This window comes from Silurus meridionalis, chromosome 2, assembly GCF_014805685.1.
Source record: "Silurus meridionalis isolate SWU-2019-XX chromosome 2, ASM1480568v1, whole genome shotgun sequence".
Taxonomy (NCBI): Eukaryota; Metazoa; Chordata; class Actinopteri; order Siluriformes; family Siluridae; genus Silurus; species Silurus meridionalis.
In genome coordinates, this window is record NC_060885.1 from 29869346 (window position 1) to 29894624 (window position 25279).

Below are 25279 nucleotides of genomic sequence, written 5' to 3' on the forward strand. Positions count from 1 at the left end.
GGGTCCATCTTACTGCCCTCAGCGGACACAATGCGCCCCAAGTAGCGGACCTCACGCTTGAACACTTCACACTTACTTGGTTTCAACTTTATCCCGTGCTGCCGTAGCCGCTGTAGCACTGTCCTCACATTCTCAACATGATCCTCGAAGGTTCTACTGAAGACCAGGGTGTCGTCTAGATATGGGATACAGATCTCATCCCTCAGCCCCTCCAAACATTCTTCCATACAGCGCTGAAAGGCGGCTGGAGCATTCATCAGGCCAAAGGGAATTCTAATCCACTCATAGAGACCCCATGGTGTGACGAAAGCAGTTATGGGTCTACTCTCCTTCGACATAAAGCCTTGATGGTACGCTTTTCCTTGGTCCAAAAGAGAGAACCATGAGTTTCCTCCTAGGCCATCCATTATGTCTTGCACTCGGGGGATAGGCTGGCGGTCAGGGAGGGTCTTTCTGTTCACTTCACGAAAGTCTATACACAGTCGGAGACTCCCATCCTTTTTTCGAACACACACGACTGGTGATGCGTATGGTGAGTTAGACTTCTCCACCCACCCCTGAGCGATGAGGTCATTCAAGTAGTCCTTCATTTCCCTGTAAAGTGGCTTGGGCACAGAGAGGTATGCTTTTGCGACAGGCTCGGTGTCTTTCAGGGAGATGCTGAGTTGAAGTTTTTCTATACAACCAATATCATCATCCGTTCTTGAAAAGGAGGCACACTCCTCTCGTAACATCTTATTAACTACTTCGCGTTCTGGCTCACTGAGGTGGTCCAGGTCCACAGGTGGATCCCACACACTGCCTGTAGCCTGAGTGTTATCAGTTCTGATGTGATTTGTTGTGGCTGAAGGTGGGGGCGGGACCCCTCTAGTATGGAGGCCGGGTAGGCTGCTTGGACCTGCTGGACAGTCCCCATTACAGTTTTCCCTGCTAACATCATGTCATGATCTGTAATATTCTGCACACTTAAAGTAATAGAGGGTTTTTTGCTGCCCTTATTGACTTTCACGAGCATGTCACATAGTTCGAGTCCCTCTGTCCAGCGGGGGTTTACATCTGGCTCGAAGAGAAGTATGTTGTCTTTATGTGGGGAATCCATGTTTACATAACATTCAACTCTGACTGATGTGCGTTTTGGTATGTTGATCCTCTCCCTTTTTGTTTTGACTATATACTCATCCACTGGTGGGGTGCTAACTTGCTCTACAACAGCAGCTACCTGCTTTACAAAAGCTGTTGCTTGCCCTGGGAAGGCTGCCCTTACTGTTCTACTTAGCCCTTCCCTGTCAGTGGTGTTTGACTGTTTCAGTTCACTGTCTATGATAATCTTGATCACATTAGACCCAATGATGGGTTGAACAAGCTTACCGCCCTTCAATACAAGTGTGGGAACAATAACTTCTGTGTTGGATGCAGCCCCTGAAGCTAATCTAAAAGTTACCTCGACCCAACCCGTGTATGGCATGCTCTCCCCATTTGCTGCCTGTATGTCAAAAGTCTGTGTTATATCCAGAATTTCTAATATGTCTCTTAGTTTTGTGTCTGGCAGGTGTGTTTCTTTCCATAGCTCATCAATTATGGTCACTTGGGAGCCCGAGTCCCACAAAGCCTGAACCCTTTGGCCTTGGATGAAGCAATCAACCATGTGTTTTCCCCCTACCAATGGCGCCCTTTTAGCCCCCTTTTTCCACTTTGGAGTGGTGTTTGTAGTCATACATGAGAGTGCTTGACATTCTCTCTTGTGTGTTGTCCCATTATTAACTTGACATGGCGTAGAACAGTAAAGCATTTTCTTACAGGATACACCTTGCTTCAGAATTAGTCTTTCACCCCCCTGTCCCAAATTCATACCTTGCTGGGACCTTACTGCATTACTGGTCACTCCTGTCCCGTGCGAGTGACCTTCCCCCATTTAAAGACTCATCTCCAAACTGTCTCCGTCCCCTTGCTCGACAACCAGCCAGAAAGTGCTCGCTACTGCCACACCTGTAACAGTGTGTGCAATAATCCTCGACTCCACTTTGTTGACACCCAAAACATTTTCTCCTTTGGCTGCGATCTGATAGGGGGAAGCTGGGCTGTGGGGCAAACCTTTGCTGATACTGAGCAGTTCCTCCTCGGTGTCTGGGGCCCGCAGTAAACCAGTATCCCTGTGCCGGGCCCTGTATCTGCTGAGCTGTAAATTGCAGTCCTGGTGAGCCATCGCCCCCCTCTGCTGGCGGTGGTTGTCTAGGCATGTGCTGGGGCTGGTGCATGGATTCCCTAATTTGAGACACTTCAGCTTTAAGATCTTTCAACAGAGCCATTTCAGATTTAATCTCCTCAAGCTGGGAAAGAACAGCTGGGGAAACCTTAGACTTTTGTTGAGTTTGTGGATTTTCATTCTTTTCAGCCGGAGCATCGCTGGACTGGACTGAATGGATGGTAACAGGTCTTTGCTGTCCTGACAGTTTTTTCTTGTTCTGCCTCTCGGTCTCATAAGCACATGCTGTATTCACTCGCTCAAGCAACAGTTCATCAGAGATGTCAGCTTGCTCCAAATAAGGCTGAAGATCCCGCCTGATGTTGTCGTTCTGCAGGCCAGTCAACACAGTGTGAAGAAACATCTTCTGCACTAACCCAGGGTCATACTGGAGACCTGACTCAGATTCCTGTGAAGCGAACAAGATTTTTTGTCTCAGGTCGAAAGTGCGAATAAAGAAGTTCTGTGGGGTTTCTTTGATACCCTGCACCTCTGAGGTCAACTGCTTATAAAGGTCGGTTGCACTCTTCTCCTGATAATGACATCGTAGTATTCGCCGCAGTGTGGGTAAGGTCAGGTTGGTTTTGCCTTCTAAATAACTGCGGAGTTGCATGCCTGGAGATATCGCTCTTATCACTGCATCTACTATCTCCAGTTCGGGAAACCCTTTACTTAAGCCATGTTCAATTTGACGTGCTAAACTTGAGAAAGTCAGTTTGTCTTTCTGACCAGGCTCACCGATTTGTCCAGCTATCTTAAAGTCCTTTTGCCATGGGTGAAGTGCAGGACTGTGAACTACACTCTGTGGTGAATGTCTGGTTGGGGTAATGTTTTTAATTTCTTTTGTCTCTGGGTTATGGTTCTCATTCTGTTTCTGTACCTTTGTCAACTGAAGCTGCAAGGCCTTAATTCCCTCCAATATTTTTTTTTCCTCCCCATCCTGTTGCTCGCCTACTTGTTTTGATGTTCCAGCTTTAGCAGCTATCTGGATCTCAGAAATTTTGTCTTGAAGATGGAGTAAGTCAGCCATACCTTTATCCTCACGCTCGTCTAGCTCTCCTCTCTGTATGTGGTTTGAAATTAGCGTGATGAGAGCAGTTCGACCCTTGTTGGTAGCATGTTCGACCTCTGCTCCCGCAATGATTAGATAGTCACACAGCTCCACCAAACCTTCTCGCGGCAACAGACACAGCGCCCTTATCACCTCAAGCTGTAACTCCTCTAACCCTGTCGACTCCATCTTCCCAACTGAGTGTGTGTATATACTAGCAGTGAAGTGGTACCTTTCAATCTTTAGGTAGTCGTAGCAGCTCTCCTGGTATGCAGAAATACCTCAGATCACATGCAGGCTGCCCAAGACAATCGGAATACCACTGTCGCTGGTTCGCCAGCTGCTTTCTGATGTTCTGGGTTGTTTAAAAGGGATGTGTGACGGCTGGGTACATCTGTTGTAGACGCTGGACCATGCTGCACACCAATCCCAGCGGTGCCTCCAAATGTTACGCCTCTGTATAAGAGGAAATATGAAAATAAAACACGGACACGATGTAGCTTCAGTCACGTCCAATGTTGTAATGGACGAACGTGAGCTGCACGCGCCGCACACAGGCTGAACGAGGCATTAGCAATCGATCACAGAGAGATCATTAAGCTTACAGCAAAAGAAAGTGAAATGCAAACAAGCAAACACTGCATATTGTAATGTAAATAAAATAGTATTTTAAACACAGATCATCTTTTGACATATCAAACCGTTCATTGTATCAGTGTTACATAATTTTTTTTACATCCTTACAAAGGCATTTGCCAAAAAAGCATATTAAAAGCTGGATGCGCATTGACCAGGAATCGAACCCCGGCTTCCCGTGTGGGAGGCGAGAATTCTACCACTGAACTACCAATGCCCGCAGATTAACTGAAAGATGTCTCCTAACTTGCTAAGAGTAAACTTATTGTACAATTTTGTAAAGTTAGTGAAGACTAGTGAAGAACTGACATGAAATGAAAAGCTTCCCAGCTGAAGGCATTTGCCAAAAAAGCCTAATAAAAGCTGGATGTGCATTGGCCGGGAATCGAATCCAGGGCTTCCACACGGGAGGCGAGAATTCTACCACTGAACCACCAATGCCTGCATATTGGCCTGAAAGATGTCTCCGAGCTCACTAAGAGTAAACTTATTGTACAATTTGGTCAAGCTCCTGATGACTAGTGAAGAACTGACCTGGAATGAAAAGCTTGCCAGCTGAAGGCATTTGCCAAAAAAGCCTATTAAAAGCTGGATGTGCATTGGCCGGGAATCGAACCCGGGGCTCCCGCGTGGGAGGCGAGAATTCTACCACTGAACCACCAATGCCCGCTGAATAACCCGAAAGATATCTCCGAGCTCGCTAAGAGTAAACTTATTGTACAATTTTGTAAAGTTAATGAAGACCTGACATGAAACGAAAAGCTTGCCAGCTGAAGGCATTTGCCAAAAAAGCATATTAAAAGCTGGATGCGCATTGGCGGGAATCGAATCCAGGGCTTCCACACGGAGGCGAGAATTCTACCACTGAACCACCAATGCCTGCATATTGGCCTGAAAGATGTCTCCGAGCTCACTAAGAGTAAACTTATTGTACAATTTGGTCAAGCTCCTGATGACTAGTGAAGAACTGACCTGGAATGAAAAGCTTGCCAGCTGAAGGCATTTGCCAAAAAAGCCTATTAAAAGCTGGATGTGCATTGGCCGGAATCGAACCCGGGGCTCCAGCGTGGAGGCGAGAATTCTACCACTGAACCACCAATGCCCGCTGAATAACCCGAAAGATATCTCCGAGCTCGCTAAGAGTAAACTTATTGTACAATTTTGTAAAGTTAATGAAGACCTGACATGAAACGAAAAGCTTGCCAGCTGAAGGCATTTGCCAAAAAGCATATTAAAAGCTGGATGCGCATTGGCGGGAATCGAATCCAGGGCTTCCACACGGAGGCGAGAATTCTACCACTGAACCACCAATGCCTGCATATTGGCCTGAAAGATGTCTCCGAGCTCACTAAGAGTAAACTTATTGTACAATTTGGTCAAGCTCCTGATGACTAGTGAAGAACTGACCTGGAATGAAAAGCTTGCCAGCTGAAGGCATTTGCCAAAAAAGCCTATTAAAAGCTGGATGTGCATTGGCCGGGAATCGAACCCGGGGCTCCCGCGTGGGAGGCGAGAATTCTACCACTGAACCACCAATGCCCGCTGAATAACCCGAAAGATATCTCCGAGCTCGCTAAGAGTAAACTTATTGTACAATTTTGTAAAGTTAATGAAGACCTGACATGAAACGAAAAGCTTGCCAGCTGAAGGCATTTGCCAAAAAAGCATATTAAAAGCTGGATGCGCATTGGCCGGGAATCGAATACAGGGTTCCCATGTGGGATGCGAGAATTCTACCACTGAACCACCAAGGACTGCATATTAGATTGAAAGATGTCTCCAAGTTATCTAAGAGTAAACTTATTGTACGACTTGGTCAAGCTCCTGATGACTAGTGAAGAACTGTAATGGAATGAAAAGCTTGCCAGCTGAAGGCATTTGCCAAAAAAGCCTATTAAAAGCTGGATGCGCATTGGCCGGGAATCGAACCCCGGCTTCCCGTGTGGGAGGCGAGAATTCTACCACTGAACTACCAATGCCCGCAGATTAACTGAAAGATGTCTCCTAACTTGCTAAGAGTAAACTTATTGTAAAATTTTGTAAAGTTAGTGAAGACTAGTGAAGAACTGACATGAAATGAAAAGCTTCCCAGCTGAAGGCATTTGCCAAAAAAGCCTAATAAAAGCTGGATGTGCATTGGCCGGGAATCGAATCCAGGGCTTCCACACGGGAGGCGAGAATTCTACCACTGAACCACCAATGCCTGCATATTGGCCTGAAAGAGGTCTCCGAGCTCACTAAGAGTAAACTTATTGTACAATTTGGTCAAGCTCCTGATGACTAGTGAAGAACTGACCTGGAAGGAAAAGCTTGCCAGCTGAAGGCATTTGCCAAAAAAGCCTATTAAAAGCTGGATGTGCATTGGCCGGGAATCGAACCCGGGGCTCCCGCGTGGGAGGCGAGAATTCTACCACTGAACCACCAATGCCTGCAGAGCGGTCTGACAGATGTTTCAGAGCTTGCTAAGAGTATACTTATTGTACAAATTGGTAAAGTTACTGAAGAATATTAAAGAACTGACATGAAATGAAAAGCTTGCCAGCTAAAGGCATTTTCCATAAAACCTATTAAAAATGAAATGTGCATTGGCCGGGAATTGAACCCAGGCCGCCAGCGTGGCAGGCGAGAATTCCACCACTGAACCACCGACGAATGCACATGGGCTGGTAATTTGTCTTCAAGCTTGGTAAGAGTAAACTTATTGTACGATTTGGTAAAGGTACTGAAGACTAGTGAAGAACTGACATGAAATGAAAAGCTTCCCAGCAGAAGGCATTTGCCAAAAAAGCCTATTAAAAGGTGGCTGTGCATTGGCCGGAAATCAAACCCGGGGCTCCCATGTGGTAGGCGAGAATTCTACCACTGAACCACCAATGCCTGCAGAGTGGCCTGTACGATGTCTCCGAGATCACTAAGAGTAAACTTATTGTACAATTTTGTAAAGTTAGTGAAGACTAGTGAAGAACTGACCTGAAGGAAAAGCTTGCCAGCTGAAGGCATTTGCCAAAAAAGCCTATTAAAAGCTGGATGTGCATTGGCCGGGAATCGAACCCGGGGCTCCCGCGTGGGAGGCGAAAATTCTACCACTGAACCACCAATGCCTGCAGAGCGGACTGACAGATGTTTCAGAGCTTGCTAAGAGTATACTTATTGTACAAATTGGTAAAGTTACTGAAGACTAGTAAAGAACTGACATGAAATGAAAAGCTTGCCAGCTAAAGGCATTTTCCATAAAACCTATTAAAAACAAAATGTGCATTGGCCGGGAATTGAACCCAGGCCTTCAGCGTGGCAGGTGAGAATTCCACCACTGAACCACCGATGAGTGCACATGGGCTGGTAATTTGTCTTCAAGCTTGGTAAGAGTAAACTTATTGTACAATTTTGTAAAGTTAGTGAAGAACTGACATGAAATGAAAAGCTTCCCAGCAGAAGGCATTTGCCAAAAAAGCCTATTAAAAGCTGGATGTGCATTGGCCGGAAATCAAACCCGGGGCTCCCATGTGGTAGGCGAGAATTCTACCACTGAACCACCAATGCCTGCAGAGTGGCCTGTACGATGTCTCCGAGATCACTAAGAGTAAACTTATTGTACAATTTTGTAAAGTTAGTGAAGACCTGACATGAACGGAAAAGCTTGCCAGCTGAAGGCATTTGCCAAAAAAGCCTATTAAAAGCTGGACGTGGATTGGCCGGGAATCGAATACAGGGTTCCCACGTGGAGGCGAGAATTCTACCACTGAACCACCAAGGACTGCATATTAGATTGAAAAATGTCTACAAGTTTGCTAAGAGTAAACTTATTGTACAATTTTGTAAAGTTAGTGAAGACCCGACATGAAAGGAAAAGCTTGCCAGCTCAAGGCATTTGCCAAAAAAGCCTATTAAAAGCTGGATGTGCATTGGCCGGGAATCGAACCCTGGCCTCCCGCGTGACAGGCAAGAATTCTACCACTGAACCACCAATGCCTGCAGAGTGGCCTGTACGATGTCTCCGAGATCACTAAGAGTAAACTTATGGTACAATTTTGTAAAGTTAGTGAAGACCTGACATGAACGGAAAAGCTTGCCAGCTGAAGGCATTTGCCAAAAAAGCCTATTAAAAGCTGGACGTGGATTGGCCGGGAATCGAATACAGGGTTCCCACGTGGAGGCGAGAATTCTACCACTGAACCACCAAGGACTGCATATTAGATTGAAAGATGTCTACAAGTTTGCTAAGAGTAAACTTATTGTACAATTTTGTAAAGTTAGTGATGACGAGTGATGAACTGACATGAAATGAAAAGCTTCCCAGCTGAAGGCATTTGCCAAAAAAGCCTGTTTATAGCTGGATATGCATTGGCCGGGTATCAAACCCAGGGCTACCGCGTGGCAGGCGAGAATTCTACCACCGAACCACCAATGCATGCAGACTGGTCTGAAACATGTTTTAGAGTTTGCTAAAAGTAAACTTATTGTACGATTTGGTCAAGGTACTGAAGACTAGTGAAGAACTGACATGAAATGAAAAGCTTGCCAGCTGAAGGCATTTGCCAAAATAGCCTAATAAAAGCTGGATGTGCATTGGCCGGGAATCGAACCCGGGCCTCCCGCGTGGCAGGCGAGAATTTTACCACTGAACCACCAATGCCTGCAGAGTGGCCTGAACGATGTCTCAGAGCTCACTAAGAGTAAACTTATTGTACAATTTTGTAAAGTTAGTAAAAACCTGACATGAACGGAAAAGCTTGCCAGCGGAAGGCATTTGCCAAAAAAGCTGCACGTGCATTGGCCGGAATCGAATACAGGGTTCCCACGTGGGAGGCGAGAATTCTACCACTGAACCACCAAGGCCTGCATATTAGATTGAAAGATGTCTACAAGTTTGCTAAGAGTAAACTTATTGTACAATTTTGTAAAGCTAGTGAAGACTAGTGAAGAACTGACATGAAATGAAAAGCTTGCCAGCTGAAGGCATTTTCCATAAAACCTATTAAAAACGAAATGTGCATTGGCCGGGAATTGAACCCGGGCCGCCAGCATGGCAGGCGAGAATTCCACCACTGAACCACCGATGAATGCACACGGGCTGGTAATTTGTCTTCAAGCTTGGTAAGAGTAAACTTATTGTACGATTTGGTAAAGGTACTGAAGACTAGTGAAGAACTGACATGAAATGAAAAGATTCCCAGCAGAAGGCATTTGCCAAAAAAGCCTATTAAAAGGTGGCTGTGCATTGGCCGGAAATCAAACCCGGGGCTCCCATGTGGTAGGCGAGAATTCTACCACTGAACCACCAACGCCTGCGGATTAAACTGAAAGATGTCTCCGAGCTCGCTAAGAGTAAACTTATTGTACAATTTTGTAAAGTTAGTGAAGACCCGACATGAAATAAAACCTTGCCAGCTGAAGGCATTTGGCAAGAAAGCCTCTTTAATATCTTACAGTGCATTGGCCGCGAATCGAACCCCGGCCACCTGCATGGCAGGCAAGAACTCTACCACTGAACCACCAATGCTTGCACATAGCGTTGTAAGATGTCTCTGAGCTGTTTAAAAGTAACCTTATCGTACGCTTCCTAAAGTTACTGAAAACTAGTGAAGAACTGACAATGAATGTATAGCTTGCCAGCTGAAGGAATTTGCCAACACATTTTTGGTCACTTTTGATCTCTGGTAAGTAGGTTGGATTTTATTTAAATTTGTAATGTTTTTGTCATGTTATTAGATAAATATATCTGAACTTCTCCAAATGATGTAGGTGCACAGTTGTGGTTTTAGTGTAAAGGTTTTGAGTTGTCTTCACTAGGTTTCTTGCTCTAGTAAAATGGTATTCACCCTCCATATGTAAAATGCCTCTCTCTCTGTAATGCCATGCGTTTTTAGAATGCGTTTTTGTATTCTATTGATGGTTTCTGTAGTCATGACGTGATAGTGGTGGTATTAAGAACAGCAGTTGAGAGTGGTACTGTTATTATTTATTATTCTTAACAGTACCACTCTCAACTGCTGTTCTTGCACATTTAGGATTTTCATTGTATTAGACTGTTTACATGCTGTTTTTGCACCTTCGACTGCTGCTGTATTTTTTTTGCACTACACTGTTTACACTCACTTCTGGGATCTAGTTTATATTTTTGTATAGTTTTTACAGTTTTCTTGTACAGTACTGTATAATCTAGTATACAGTAGGTTTACTGGTCGGCGCTATATAGGGTTTTGTGTCTTGTCTTGTGTCGTCTGTCTGCACTGTCTGTCTGCACTGTTTGCACCAGGTTGCACTCGATGCACTTTATGTAACTTGTGTTTTAGCTTAATGTTGTTTTGTTGTTTGTTGTTTAGTGTAGCACCAGGGTTCTGGAGAAACGTTGTCTCATTTTTACTGTGTACTGTGTACCACTGTGTATAGTAGAAATGACAATAAAAGCCTCTTGACTTGACTTGACTTGACTTGACTTGATTAAGTCGGGTAAGTCCTCACTGAAGGCCCAGGTACCAAATGCATGGCCCGCCACTGGTTAATATAATAGATATATTATATAATAAAGTTGACACATTAGTTGATTTGATCGTCAGTTAAATAAACTTCGCACATTATCTTGTTGAAATCCATGTCTAAACTTTTCGGCACAGACCACCTGTTCTGGGTTTTGTATCTGCACATGTCTACTAGGATGATATGGCAATTCACAGTTTGCCATCCACTTTATAATTAGTGCTGACTTTTTATATTTCAATCACTAGAACCTTCTTTTCCAAGCAATTTATATCTTATTCTCCAGACCTTTTGGAAAGCAGGCTTACACAGCAATGTCTGGCTTTATTTCCATCTAAGTGAAATCTTTCAATCTTTATTTCCACCTCATCTTCTGGACAGAGTACAGAATGTTACTCCCATCTTACTCCTGCTTTCATTATTACTTCTGCATCAGGGTTCCCATGAGACACTGCAACAACGCCTCACAGCAACAGCCACAGATTGCTATTGATTGTGAATTGACTGGTCTCGCTCCTCGTTAACCAGGGATCTAAAAATGAAGCTGTAAATTTGCTGAATCATATTTCACAGGAAAGCTCACATTGATGTTGCCAAACTGGAGCCTCATTAAATGGTGAGATAGTTGGGTTGTGGTCCCACTCGCTAAATAAGAGTGCAACACTGCCTGAGACTGTTCTAAAAGCTCATCAGATTTATGATTCAGAGACCACAATTTAAGCAAATCTTTGGGATTAAAGATACTGTATAAAATTATTTATCTGCTAGCCTTTAGAGAGGTATTAAAGAACACTGGTTCATTCTTTACATAGAAGCACGTTTTTCTGAACCATGTCTTATAAAAAAAAAAGCTATTATTGGTAATTTACTGTCAGTAGGGATAGCAAAGAAGAAGAAAAACACAGGAAAAACAGGATACCTACAGTATAAAATAAAATTCATCATTTATCACCACTATTTCTCAGCACCTGATCAGGAAGTTGATCCCGTTGGGCCTCAATACTTCCACCAGCATCTGGATCCTGGACTTCCTAACTGAGAGATGTCAGTCAGTTTGGATCGGGAACAGTAACTCCACCACCACAAAATTGAGCACTGCTGTTCCCTCTGCCAACTAAAAACTAGGCAGCAATACACGGTTTCAACCACATAACCAAGTTTTCCTATAATGCAACCATATTGGGTTTTATCTGCAAGAACGACGAGTCAGTATACAGAGATGAAGAAAAGACTAGTGCCGAGCCAACATCAGTACTGTACTGTATATGGCTAAAACAACTTGATGAATTTAATTAAAAGGAACAAAACACATCAAGGAAATTATTTGTGAGTTCACAAAAATTTACTTCAGACACTTTAGACATCATTGGTCTCATAGAATGTTCACACACAACAGTTTCTAGAGTTTACACAGAATGTTGCAGAAAAGATCCTGTGTCAGAAGTGTCTGCACACTGCAAGACTTTGTTTAATGAGAGATCAGCAGACAATGAACAGACTGTTCGGAGTGTTTGAAAGTCTAAAGCAAGTCAAATCCGAACTGTTTGCATCTGAGGTGTGCAGATATAGTAAGTATCTTAGAATGCAAAACACATCAGACATTGAGGTGCATGGTCTAGCAACAGCTGAAGACTGCATTCAGTTGGACGTCATTCAAGAATCAGAACTCTGTGGCTATCATGGGTATAGACTAATGGCACAAAAGAATGCAACAAGTGAACTATCAAAACCCAATGTTGTTTATTATTCTAACACATTGGCAATGACAAACTGCATGTAAGACCCATACTTTTGCCCACTAAAAGGAAAAAAAAATGTTCAGCATCAACTCATTCATTTTAAGCAAAGTGACCATATCAAAGCCTTTAGGATTGGGCAGGATATCAAATATATTTTTGAAGAAAAGACTTTAGAGACTCCTTCACTCATTTGATTTTTGATGTGTGTGACTGCCTCATCAGTTTGAGAGGGCAGCATCGTGGTGATTACAGCAGATGTCAATACTTGAGTGGAGTCTGGCTTGGGATAATTAGGGCTGTACTGCTGTTTACCTGTTTTTGTCTCTCTTTTTATGCTTCTATCTGTTTCATTCAATGTGTAGCTATTTATATTGGCTCTGTTTATAATCTGTTAGGGGAATGGGTTTATTTTACTCACACTTACCTGACAATGCACATACAGTCCAGAAACAGCAGTAGCTTTAACTAGTACTAGCTCCCAAATTCACAATTTTGTTTGATAGATATGTGTACATATCTAACTCCTTTGTTCATGAATCGCGTTTTGTGTAAAATACAACATGGAAAGCCAAAAGTTTGCTTTAGGTAATGGTGCTTTTCTGACCTTTAGCATGTGGGACTGCTTTACAAGTCATTGTAAAATAATCTAAGTGTGTGCACACACGCCATACGAAGCCTGAACATAGTTATGAGTGTGTTACTGTAAGTGAGGATATGACGAGTCGAAATGCTTGATTTTTTTCCCTTACCTAATGCAAAACTTAAGTGTATTCAGACGAAACTGATGAACAAAGTGTGTATGCAGCTCACCTAAAGGGGGCGCTGCTGGTCAGTTCTATGTTTCATATTCATTCATTTTACTTCTTGGCCATATATCTGAATATTCAGCATATTGTATACAGCATATAAACTGTGGTGGACAGTTAAAATTATATATTATATATTGTGTGTGTGTGTGTGTGTGTGTGTGTGTGTGTTTGTGTGTATGTTTGTTAATTAAACAGTGGATTGAAGTTATAGATTGAATTGTGCAGGCTTTTAGCTTTAAATAAAGATTATTTACATCACATTTGTTTTGTTGATCAGTTTTAAAGGCAAGGTCAAATCTGTTTCAAAATGAGTTATTATCTAATAGCTATTGCCAAGATATGATATTCACTGAATAATGTCCCAGAGTTCTGTGATTACAGATAAACACCGTCTACTGTTTCCTCTCGTCCACAAGAGATGCAAGCAGAGATAGCATTAAAATTGTGTCCAACTTTGTTACAGTATTATAGCACTGAAATAAAGTCTTAGTTTTGATGGTCTTAATCTCTCATTTAAACAAAGTGATAACTGACCTCTTCATTAATATGTTGGTTTTTAAATCATTTCGATAAATATGTCTGTCCTACATTCATACATCCTTACTGAAACACTAGCAGAGTTAAAATAAAGAAGTTTAGTTTTTAAGCTGTTAAATGACTAATTCCACAATCCAGACTACTTGGAATCACACACAAAAGCTTTAATGATGAAAATATGATATTTACCTTGTGTATTTTTAATCCAGGAGGCTGTATTGAGATGTGTTTTGAACCAGATATCTGAAATAATTTAAAAATCATGCAACAATTAAACATAGCAGACATAGTTTTGTGGTTAAGATAGTGTAGCAGATAATTTGTTATTTATAAGCAAAAACAATATTTCTTAAGTGCATCATTGTCTATTGGCCAGTTTTATGGTATAGTCATGGAATATACAGAAAAATTGTCTGTCAGTGTTTGCCATGTTGAAAATGAGTGATTGCTTTACTTTTTATTACAAATCTTTACCTTGTACAATAGTAACAGGTTACTGACTTTCTGACTGTTAATAAAATCTGCTAAACATGAGTAATCTTGAAAATGTAAATTTAAGATTTTAATCTTGAATAAAGCCTCTGGATTATATGTCATACATTATTAACCTGAACTACATTCATGTTATAATCTTGTCGACATAATCTTAAAATTTTACACTGCAATGGTCCTTGGCAGACATGTCACAATTATCCTCGCTCTGCTTCTCAGGCCAGTCTCCTAGCAAACTTCCCTTCATTGCTGACCACCTGGCTGTGGCCTCCAGAAGCCTGATTCACTCTGTGCTAATCTAATAGGGAAACAGTAGGAAGGCTGTATGTGCTGGGCTCTGGCCCGGAGATTGAGACAGCCATTAGAAAATGCACAAATGCACAAGCACAAGTAGGACCATAGAGCCCAGAGGTCACAGTGGGTTAATTAATCATGACATGAAAATAATAAAAAAATGGCACTGCTTTGAGGACCAACTGAAACAGAAATAGAGAGAAATTAACCTTAGGTTTTTGCACAACTCTGCAAAAGTTCAGTGGTAAAACTCTCGCCTCGTGCAGGAGGCCTGGGTTCGATTTCTGGCCCATTCAATTTTGTTTTTGCAAAACATAAAATAGAGTTCTTTGAAAATTGTTTTTTTTCACAAAACAAGTCAATATGCTGAAAGACCTTTCAAAATTTTTCAACTTCAGTAAACCTCTTGTCAGTTGTTGCTAATATAATTTACAGTACAATCAGCAACTCTTTACTCTTTACCAGTTTGCTCAAAAAAATCAAACATAACTGTAACTATATGTAATACATCATTTCTGACTTTCAATATTATTCATTTTCATACTTTCCAAAAATCTTTTCTCAAACTGTTTGTAGTATTTTTTTTATTGAATTTTATTACACTTCAGGTAATAAAATGGGTTACATGCTAAGTGGGAGACCAATAATGCTGTCGATTGTATAATATTAATATGTTTGATATGTATGTTTGATACCATACATATCAAACAATACAATAACATGATGCTCAATAGCTGACGAGTGCAGACGTGCATTTTTTGTTCCTATAAAATAAACATTTACACATTCAAATATTTATAGTGCTTTCTTTCTCAGCATTAAAGTAATAGCTCTTCTGCAATTACATAATTGAGAAACCTATAAAATGTCTGTCGTGTTGGGCTGGAATGTAAAAAAAAAAAAAAAAAGTACAAGTTAAATGTTTTACTATAAATGTAATCCCTTACATGAACAAATTAGATGTCGATGTTCATAATTTATAATCTCCTAATTCATAGACAATTTATAGACTGTATAATTAAAAATTAATGGCACCCACACACAATACTGTAACATAAAACTTTGGTGAGAGGATCTATGAAATCTTGACCTTGAAAAGCAGACAGCCATGAAAAGATCAATAAAGATGCTCTACATAACAAAAACAAAGCACCAAAAATGAGCCTATAGTGTGTTTGCATCACCCGTGTAGCATTCCAGAGAAAGCCAAAGTAATCTTGCGTACCAGAGCTTATTACTGACTTGTAGTGTGTATTGGTTTGTGTTGTGTGTTTCTGATGTGTGCTATACAGAATACAGGAGCAGATGGTTATGTTGGACTGCTTTATGAGAGTAAGCCATGTGGGACAATGTGCTCTGGTTGTTTCTGTATTCGCTTATTTACATTGCAGCAGCTGTTTAGACTACTGCTTCATGTCAGTTAGGCAGTTTGTTGTAAGTGTGTGCGTGTGTATGTGTGTGTGTTGTTTTCAATACAGTATCTGAAACCCAAAAAATCACTACAACCAATTTACTGATTTATGAACAGCATGACTCTGGGACAGTAAGGTAAACATTAAAGCATTAATGACATCTATAAGAATTCAGCTACCTATCACAGTAAATATACCTCATACCACAAAGCAAACATTCATGGTTTTCGCCATATCGATCAACCTCAGCAGAGTGTTGTGGAAAGTTGCGACTTATTAATTAGTGAATGCTTTATACAGGATCCTCTTTAACACATTAAACATCTTCTTTTTCTTTCGGCTGTTTCATTAGGGTAAGCCACAGCAGATTAACCGTCTCCATACTACTCTGTCCTCCACATCTGCCTCTTTCAAATTAACTACCTGCATGTCTTCCCTCACCACACCCATTAACCTCCTCATTGGCCTTCCTCTTTTCCTCATTCCTGGCGGCTCCATCCTCAGCATTCTTCTTCCTTTATACCACATGTCCCTTCTCTGCACATGTCCAGACCGTCTCAATCGTGCCTTCCTCACCTACCGAAAACATCCTAAATGTGCTGTCCCTCTAATCCTGTCCATACTTATCACTCCCAATAAAAATCTTAGCATCTTCAACTCTGCTTCCTCCAGCTCCAGCTCCACCTCCTGTCTTTTAGTCAGTGCCACTGTCTTTAAACCAACATCGCAGGTCTCACCACAGTCCTATAAACTTTCCCTTTCACTCTTACATGTACCCTTCTATCACAAATCACACCTGCCACTCCTCTCCACCCACTCCACCCTGCCTGCACTCTTTTCTTTTCTTCCCTAACAACTCTCAATTACTTTGCACTGTTGACACCAGGTACCCGAACTCGAACCTGATCTTCATGTCACACTGTAGGATCTCAGTTATCATTATGACAGGCACACGCAAGAAAGAGACTCATGCAAAGTTTTTTACGTCATCAATCTGTGACACGTTCAGGCCCGCCTTCTCTATGATGGTAGCTAGCAGCAGACAAAACATTCCATAACTCATTAGGTTTCTCTTCTTGTAAAACTAGTGTCCATCTGACTCGTTTCGACATTTTCCCTGAGGTGGTTTGAAGCTGTAGCACTAATTGCGTCATCAGGTTTCATCAGAGGAAGAAAGTTATCACGATGGCCTTGTCGGTGAACAAGTCAAACAAGCGATCAAAGACTACAGATGCATAGGAATTTTTTAGGAGTTTAAAAATTTGTCCGCGATTACCAATTTATAGCCAAAATCACACACTGTGCACCTGGATTAAGGTCTTTTTAACCTCAAATATATTTGAACCTACTAAAAATTATTCTTATTTCCATTATAATAAAGCACTAACCCTGTCTTCAGATTAGAAACGTTTTTTTCAGCAAAAACTGAACGTAAAAACAGACGATGTTACCCAAAACAAACACGCAAATCAATTCTATACTAAGGACCACAATTTGTCTGAATACCAGGTACTCTGTTCCAATAATATACTAATAAACATCCAGTCTTGTTAGTCACCATTTCTGCTGCTTGAGGATAAACATATATTTCTTTGATTTTGGCTACACTTACCAGTGATCCTAAATAATACCTCGCTAACTTCTTTGCTTTACATTTGGAGAAACTGAGAATTCAGAGACCCCTAGTGACAAGCCTGCGCAAATGCACTAGTTTAGTCAGTTTTTCCTCCTGCATAGTGAATTCCAAACAACAACCAACACAACATACAACACTGTTTTACAAATCTTAACAACAATTTATATCAGTTCTTGTATTGATTGTAGAAATTTCAATTTATATAAAAAAAAATCAATATCAGGCACGTTTAGAGCTAAACCAATAAAGGTTTCCTGACTTCACTAACAAAATTGTTGAAAACTTATTGCTCTTTTTGAATCCTCTGATGTCTATAAATAATAGTTACAGCCATATAACAAATGGGGTGTTATGGAAGTTCTCTATGTCTCTATAAATTAATATATAAACACTGGTTCACTAGATTACAACCTTAAAATACCATCAGACTAAACTATGTTGAGGAATTAGAGCAAAGACAAAACAAACAGGAAAAAAGTGCTAGTTTAAGTGCTTCAGTAAGAGGTAGGTCTTCACCCATCATTTAAAGATAAGCAGTGACTCAGCTATTCAGACATCTATGGGAAGTTCACTCCATCACTTCATTGGCAGTACAGAAAAGAATCAAGATGATGGGTGTTGTGGATTGTGCAATAAAATATATTTGCAATACCACTTTTACTAATCTGTACGTTTTTGTGCAATATTACTTCTTGTTCATTTCCTTAATAAAAAAAACCCAATAACTTTTATTCTTTTTTTTTTTCTTTTATTCTTTTATTTATTTTGTTTTTAGTTCCATTTCACTTCCAGAAAAAGTGCAACTGGAAGCTTCTGTCACCAAAACGAAGTTCTTGTAAGGGCAAACATACTGGGCAATAAAGCTCTTTCTGATTCTGATTCTAACTTAATGTATGAATTAAGTGAAATGAAAGTTTGCATACCATACAAAAAAGTTGGGTGCGTAGAGCCTGCCTTCTCGCTTCAAAAAATATTCTCAACTGAAGTGCAGTTCTTTAGAACCAAGGTGATCAGCCAAACCACCCCCGCCCCCACCACATGCACATTATCTAGATGATTCATAATTTCTGCCTCCCCTAACCACTAACTAATTTCATTTCTGACGCCCCTGGGTACTATTGGTGTGTGTGTGTGTGTGTGTGTGTGTGTGTGTGTATGTGTTCGAATCCATCACCTGTTCATTGTCTCCTAGGTCTGCCAGTCTTGCTTTCCTCCTCACACAGCACAGCAGCCAAATGTCAGCGTAAACCCCACTTCGATGCTTATCATTATCAAAATTAATATCTAATTGAGCATTGGATGAAGAACGGAGCTCTGCGTGCTATTCGCTGAGCTTATTTCTTCAGACAGGCTCATTAGGCCCACAGCAAAACTAATATAGGCTGACTGCTCATTTCATTTTCCCAAGCTCACCAGGGTGAACAAAGTGCAGGGAGGGGGTGCACGAGATTGACTCCTGATCATATAATGGCTGATCTGACAAATGATGAGGTACACAAAAAGGCTGAATAAGAGCCTAGTAGGGGCTAAAGGACACTTACAGCTCATTTAGCCTTTTAGAATGTAATTAAAGGGAGACAGGAACTGACCCGAGCACAAACTTGTCTTCAGAACACACGCGTGGAAAAATCCAGCACTGATGCTTTAAATAGAAAAACGCACGATTAATCGGCTTAGCGTTTAGGGTAACATTTTAACCTGTGACTAGAAAGGGCTGGTTTTAATACCCATTTAAAATACTTTTAACAGACTAAAACACTACAGTCAATCAGATGAAAGCCTACAGTATATTTCTGATAGAATTGTTAACACACCCCCATTGATTCTACCTCACTAATTACTCTTAGAGAATCCTTTTTTGCCACCTTAACGGGCATTCAGTTGCTTTATTACCTCATGTTAACCTTGTTAGATGACACCTTGGAGGCTTGAGGGATCAAGTCGTACTCAAGTGGACGTTCACGTTAAAAGAAAACCAATGGATATTAATGAACAATGCAAAGCAGTGGATATTAGGCTTTAGAAGCAAGTCATGATCAGAGTACTACAAAGAAGAAAATAACACCCCTATAATTGGTCCTGCTTGTGTGGTTCCTGTAAAATACAGCCTGATAATAAAAAAAGATGGTGAACCCTGAGGATTAGTGTAGTGAGTCACAAAAAATATTTGACAACACTGCCATGTAATGCAATAATCCTGAGACACACGACCACAGTGATGTTGCACAGAGGGTATAGGGTATAGGTTTCGGTTGTCATTTCATGATGTCATGTTCCGTAAAAATGGTCTGATATGATCTACTGTGTGTTTGGCAGCCTATAGTGGCTGGATTTTGTGGTTTGAAACACACTCAAGAGGATTTTTTTTAAGGAACACAGAACACGAGGAGCTTTTAAAGTATTACTGAGCACTTCCCTTTAAAAATGGGCAGTCGTGTTGCTTCATTTGACATGGTTTGCAGGAAGTGTGATACAGTTTATCTTTGGTGTCTCGAACAGCACCATCCAAGTGACAGTGTTCTTCCACTTAATAACATCCGCCTTATAACTGGATGTGGTTGATTAAGAACTACAAGACCAAATAAAACACAAAACAGACCACAATTTAATGGCCTTGAAAGTGGTAGTTCAGGTCTTATGGTGCTGAGTTAGCAACCAAAAGACTGTAAATTTAAAGCTCAGGCTGGTCAGAGCTTCACAGCCCACTAAATTGATTGGTCGAGCACCGTTCCAAAAGTGCCTGTACTGTAACTGCACTGAAATGTACTGCTACATGTATCCCTTTGCTTTGTGTTCCCCATGATAAATTCCACTCTCTCATTCGAAAATGCAATTTAAAGTTGAAGTTGATGAAAAGAAATGAGGAAGGAATGGCAGTTTTACTGGAAACACTTACTGGAATGTATAAATCAATGCGATTTGGCCTGCAAGCTAGATCTGCTGTTTATACCTTGCTAATTATTGAGTGTAGCTTCTTCAGGATCTATTTCTACTAGCAAAGCAAAAATAAACAGAACATCTGGCCATCCAGAAAGGCATTTACTTATTAATATTAATATAAGGCTATGGCCTCATGCCTGTAGCCAAATCACAGCATGAAAATATTCAATATTGACCCTCTCATGCAATATCACTTAATTATAGCTTGGGCAAAACTTTTTTGCAGAGTTGTCAACATCTGTGGTATCTCTTATGCATTTATAATTTCTGACCCCTCACTAGGGCAATATAGTATATATGATTCTAGTTTAGCAGCTAAGGCAGTTGTCATACTATAAGCAAACAAATCTCACAAGCATTGAAATAAATATTTCCCTTAACAGAAATATGGCACAAGTAAAAAAAAAAAAAAAATGCTGGAAATCTTCTTTATGTCTATATAAAATATATAGTGCATCATATACAATTAGATTTTACAAATGATCAAATACACAATTATTATAAAAGCATTATTTAATTAAAAAAACAAACAAACATTGAACCGTGATTAATTGCATTTTAATCACACGTTCTTATCTGTTCTAATTGTACAATAATACTTTTCAAGTTTTTAAAACTCTAATTAACATGGGCATGGACAAATATGGATGATTTATGCATTATGATTTATGCAGATATATGTTTATTTGTGAAACCATAGTCAACATAGAGCATGAAGACAAAATATTCTTGTAAATGGTTCAAAGTAATTATGTGTTTTAAATTACGTTTCCTGGTGGTCTAGTGGTTAGGATGCGGCGCGCTCACCGCTGCAGCCCGGGTTCGCTCCCTGGTCAGGGAACCAACCTCAGCCACTCTCAGTGCCGGTCCCAATCCCAGATAAATAGGAAGGGTTGCGTTAGAAAGGGCATAAAAACATGTACCAAATCAAACATGTGGAGGATCTGCTGTGGCAACCGCTAATGAGAGAAGCCGAAAGAAAGTATGGTGTTTTAAATTACGTAAATCAACAGGACACCAAACTGAACTTTTGCTTTGTTTACACACAGGTGGTTTTCATTGTCGAAATGTGTACTTTAGAGTCAATGTGCAGCTTGTATAGCAGTAGAGATTTGCTGTCCTCTGAAAATACCTCAACATACAGCCATTTTGTCTAAATAGCTAGCAACAAAATTGAGTACACCCTAAATCCTCTTCCACTCCTCCATAATGACATCACAGAGCTGCTGAATCTTAAACACATGGCACTTCTCCCCCTTCTGTTTGAGGATGCTCCGCAGGTGCTCAATAGGGTTTAGGTCTGGACACATACTTAGCAACTCCATCACCTTCAACGTTTTTTTGGAAAACCTCTGTATGACCCTGCCCACTGTAACTCAGTAACACAGTTTCCTATCTTTGTTTAGCCTCGGCCATCTTTGTGGAGTGCAACAATTCAAATTCTTAAATTCTCAGAGAGTTCTTTGCCACAAGGTGCCATGATGAACATCCAGTGGTCAGTATGAAAGATTTCTATTTAAAGCACCAAATTTTGAATGCTCTAATACAAGATACAGTAAATTGTATGGTCCTGAGAACATGAACTTGATGAATTCGACATGAAGCTTTGCCTGGTTACATGATGTACTGCTGTTATCACTTAGGGTGTACTCACTTTTGTTGCCAGCTATTTTGACAATAATAGTTGTATGTTGAGATATTTTTAGAAGACAGTAAATCTATACTGCTATACAAACTGCACATTGACTACTTTAAACTATAGTTTCATTTCCATAGTATTGTCCCTTTTAAACATATAATAAAACTGCACCAAAATCCACTATGATGCACACATCCGGCAATTAAAACCATCTGTGTGGAAACATAGCAAAAGTTCAATTTGGTGTCCTGATGTTTTACGTAATATAAAATATAACAAAGTCATTATTTTCTCTGTACTTATTCATAGTTTTGCTAAAGAAAACTGACCGTGATCAAACAGTTCCATACTCATCAGCTGAAGACAAATTTTCCACCAAATGTAAAACTATTTTATGGATGGAAAGATTGATTGAAGTAGTCAGTCTCAGGGGGGTGAGAAGATAAAAGCAAACAGAAAGAAAAAGAAGAAGGACAGGAAGGTAAATATGAATTAAGTGGGGTCCATTAAAAATGGATCTATTGTCCGGTGATAATGGATGAGATGAAGTTTAAGAATGGCATTCATTACCTCTGAAGATTTACTGCCTTCTGTTTCTGATCAATACATTATGCACTACATGCTTCAGGGGGCTGTGCTCTCTGTGTCAATAAAGCTCTATTTCCTCTTCAATACTCAGTGACTGATAGATCAACATTTGATGAGAAAAGCAAGATAAAAGATGGTGTTTGTTAGAGTTTCTTCCCCATTTTAAACAAAGCCCTTTTTACGCTAAAAAGAAAAAAAAAATTACCATTAACAAATAGCGAATAGCTTTATTATTAACATGTGGTTAATCAGTGGCATCCAAGATTTATTTGATAATAAAGTTCAGAGTTGATGGTTTTTGTTGTCACTTTTTCTGTCATTGATATATTGATATAATGGTGGTGAGCTCTACCCAAAGAAAGTGATGCATCAACAACTTAATGCTTTGGTCTGTCTAGCTCTTACTGCCTCATCTGTGCCCCGCTCAACAAGATCTAAAACGAACAATTAATTAACACCAGAATCTCCAAACTCATCAGCAATACTTTACATGAAACATGCTTAATGCAATTCAGGGAGATGTTCTCATTTAAGGTTTGTTTACTTCGTACAATTTATGACTGAATTCTAATTGGAAAAAAATATGCCTGTTGCTTTAACAATAAATAGCACATGATTATCTGAAACCTCAATACATTTAAATAATTTCACATTATTATTAATTATTGTTGCTGTTATTATTTGAGTGTTTAATGAATGCATCAATCTTTTTATGTTTAATTAACACACTATGTTTACTAGTATTTTATTGAATTTTCTCTCATTATCTTCCCAAACACATTTACATAATTATTAAGGAGAATGAAGAAACAAGAGGTAAAGTGAGAAGTTTGGAATGCCCTTAAAATAGTTGAAAATGAATATGCATATGTAATGTACCAATTGGTTGCAAAAATCTATTTAAACACCAGGGGCGCAATTATATGGTGGCATTGGTGGTTCAGTCAAAGAATTCCTCCACAAAGCCACCAAAATGTTTTTAATACTTTCAGTTAAGACCAAGCTCATATGCCATTCATTTAGAAGCAAGTCCAAGTCATTATCAATAGTGTCTTGAGAACATACTCTAATGATAACATTATAAAATTTCATACAACTGAGTCATTATTCCAATGGATTACAGTAAATTATGGGTACGCTAACTTAAAGAGGAGTAAAATGCATTAGAGTACATTTATGGAATTTGGCAGATGCCCTTATCCAGAGCAACTTAGCAGTTAAAGGTTAAGGGCCTTGCTGAAGGGCCCAACAGTAGCAGCTTAGTGCTGCAGGAATTTGAACTCATCACCTTCTGGCCAGAAGTCCAACATCTACCCCTTCCCAACGATTACCTTCTCTAGAGTGGAAGATAATGCACATTTTTTCTAAAGTGTGCATCTGCAAAAGCTATATAAAATGCACAATGATTTTGCAGTATACAAGTTACACTATATAGACAATCATTGGGACACCTGATTCTCCCAGTCATTCTGTATGTGGTACTTCTCCAAACTGCAACCACAAAGTAGGAGGCAAATAATAGTATAGGATGTCTTACATTATATGCAATGGAATGAGAGCCCTGAAATCTTTGACCTCAACCCAACTGAATTATAACGCTGAGTGCACCCAGGTTATTCTAACAGCAAATTGGGACTAAAAGTCTTAAAAAGACTAAAAACTGGAATAGGATATTCTAAAAGTATTTACAATCTTATGCTCAGGTGTCCACAAACTATTGTTCATAGAGTGTTTGTTGTGTTAGACTCCAAAGGTATTAAATCCAGTTCTGGCTAGTAAGAAGGTGTTGATCATAAAAATGAAACTGTTACTTAGGGAGAAAGGCACACACAAAACAAACAACGAGCAGCTTCCAAACAGCATCCAACTATGGGCCCAGCTGCAAGGCAAGAGCTCAGATGATGATAAATGCTCTGATAATCTTAAAAAGATGCTAGTGTTAGATTTGTTCCCCAAGACAATGGATCAAAAATAAATGAAACAGCGATTTGTTGCTTGAGCTGATGCTTAATCAGGTTAATGCCAATATTCACATGCTGTTGGTATCATTGCCCCTGAATTGCACAGTGGAATTAATATTTGTGCCTGTGGCGCTGTCCAATTTTCAGCAGTTTAACTGCCATGTCTTTGGAATTGAAACTTTGGCCCTGGATCAGCTCCTAAGGCTCTGAGTGATTGCAAAGCAAACTCATATTAATCAATATACACATCAAATCATTTGCAGCACTCTATGATTTGGCCTTTATATCTTTTTGTAATGCAGATGGCTTGAGGTGAACAAAAAAGAGGTAACCTGAAAATCCAAGCGTGACAATTAATGTACTAATCCATTCCGGCTGCTTTTCATATCTTTTATTAGTGCTTTGTTAAAAGATCATATCACAGGTTTCACACTTTAACATGGTGTGAAATTATATTAGTGTCATACATCGTCTCAGTCTCGTATCTATGCATAACTAGAAATAATTGAATCATATAGCTCTATGTCAGGTGTGAAAAGCTGCTAAATTTATAAACCTGTTTACCAAATGTGAAAGCAGAACAATATGTGTCTAGAAAGGATGATAATTGGTGTGCAAATGTGAATGAATATAGGTTTGTGCAGAATGGGATCACAAAACCAATTAGTTTCTGTTATGCTTCCTAACAGAAAAGGATTTGCCTGGCATTTGTGAAAGGACAGAATGTTTACAGACTGTGGTTATGAATGGAAAAGGCTAGTCAGTAGTGATAATAAACAGCTCAGAGTTTTTACCATGTTTGACAGAGAACTTCTTACATTGTATA

At 40.0% G+C, this 25279-nt stretch overlaps 6 non-coding genes across 6 annotated transcripts; all 6 read right to left on the reverse strand.

Moving 5' to 3' along the window:
- Nucleotides 1–4524: 4524 nt before the first annotated feature.
- Nucleotides 4525–4595, reverse strand: trnag-ccc. The gene has a single exon. It is a non-coding gene; the product is annotated as a tRNA-Gly (tRNA).
- An 802-nt stretch (nt 4596–5397) lies between these two features.
- trnag-ccc lies at nt 5398–5468 on the reverse strand. Its single transcript has one exon. It is a non-coding gene; the product is annotated as a tRNA-Gly (tRNA).
- Nucleotides 5469–6286: 818 nt separating this feature from the next.
- On the reverse strand, nt 6287–6357 carry trnag-ccc. The gene has a single exon. It is a non-coding gene; the product is annotated as a tRNA-Gly (tRNA).
- Nucleotides 6358–6959: 602 nt separating this feature from the next.
- trnag-ccc lies at nt 6960–7030 on the reverse strand. Its single transcript has one exon. It is a non-coding gene; the product is annotated as a tRNA-Gly (tRNA).
- Nucleotides 7031–7827: 797 nt separating this feature from the next.
- Nucleotides 7828–7898, reverse strand: trnad-guc. The gene has a single exon. It is a non-coding gene; the product is annotated as a tRNA-Asp (tRNA).
- Nucleotides 7899–8491: 593 nt separating this feature from the next.
- trnag-gcc lies at nt 8492–8562 on the reverse strand. The gene has a single exon. It is a non-coding gene; the product is annotated as a tRNA-Gly (tRNA).
- Nucleotides 8563–25279: the final 16717 nt, after the last annotated feature.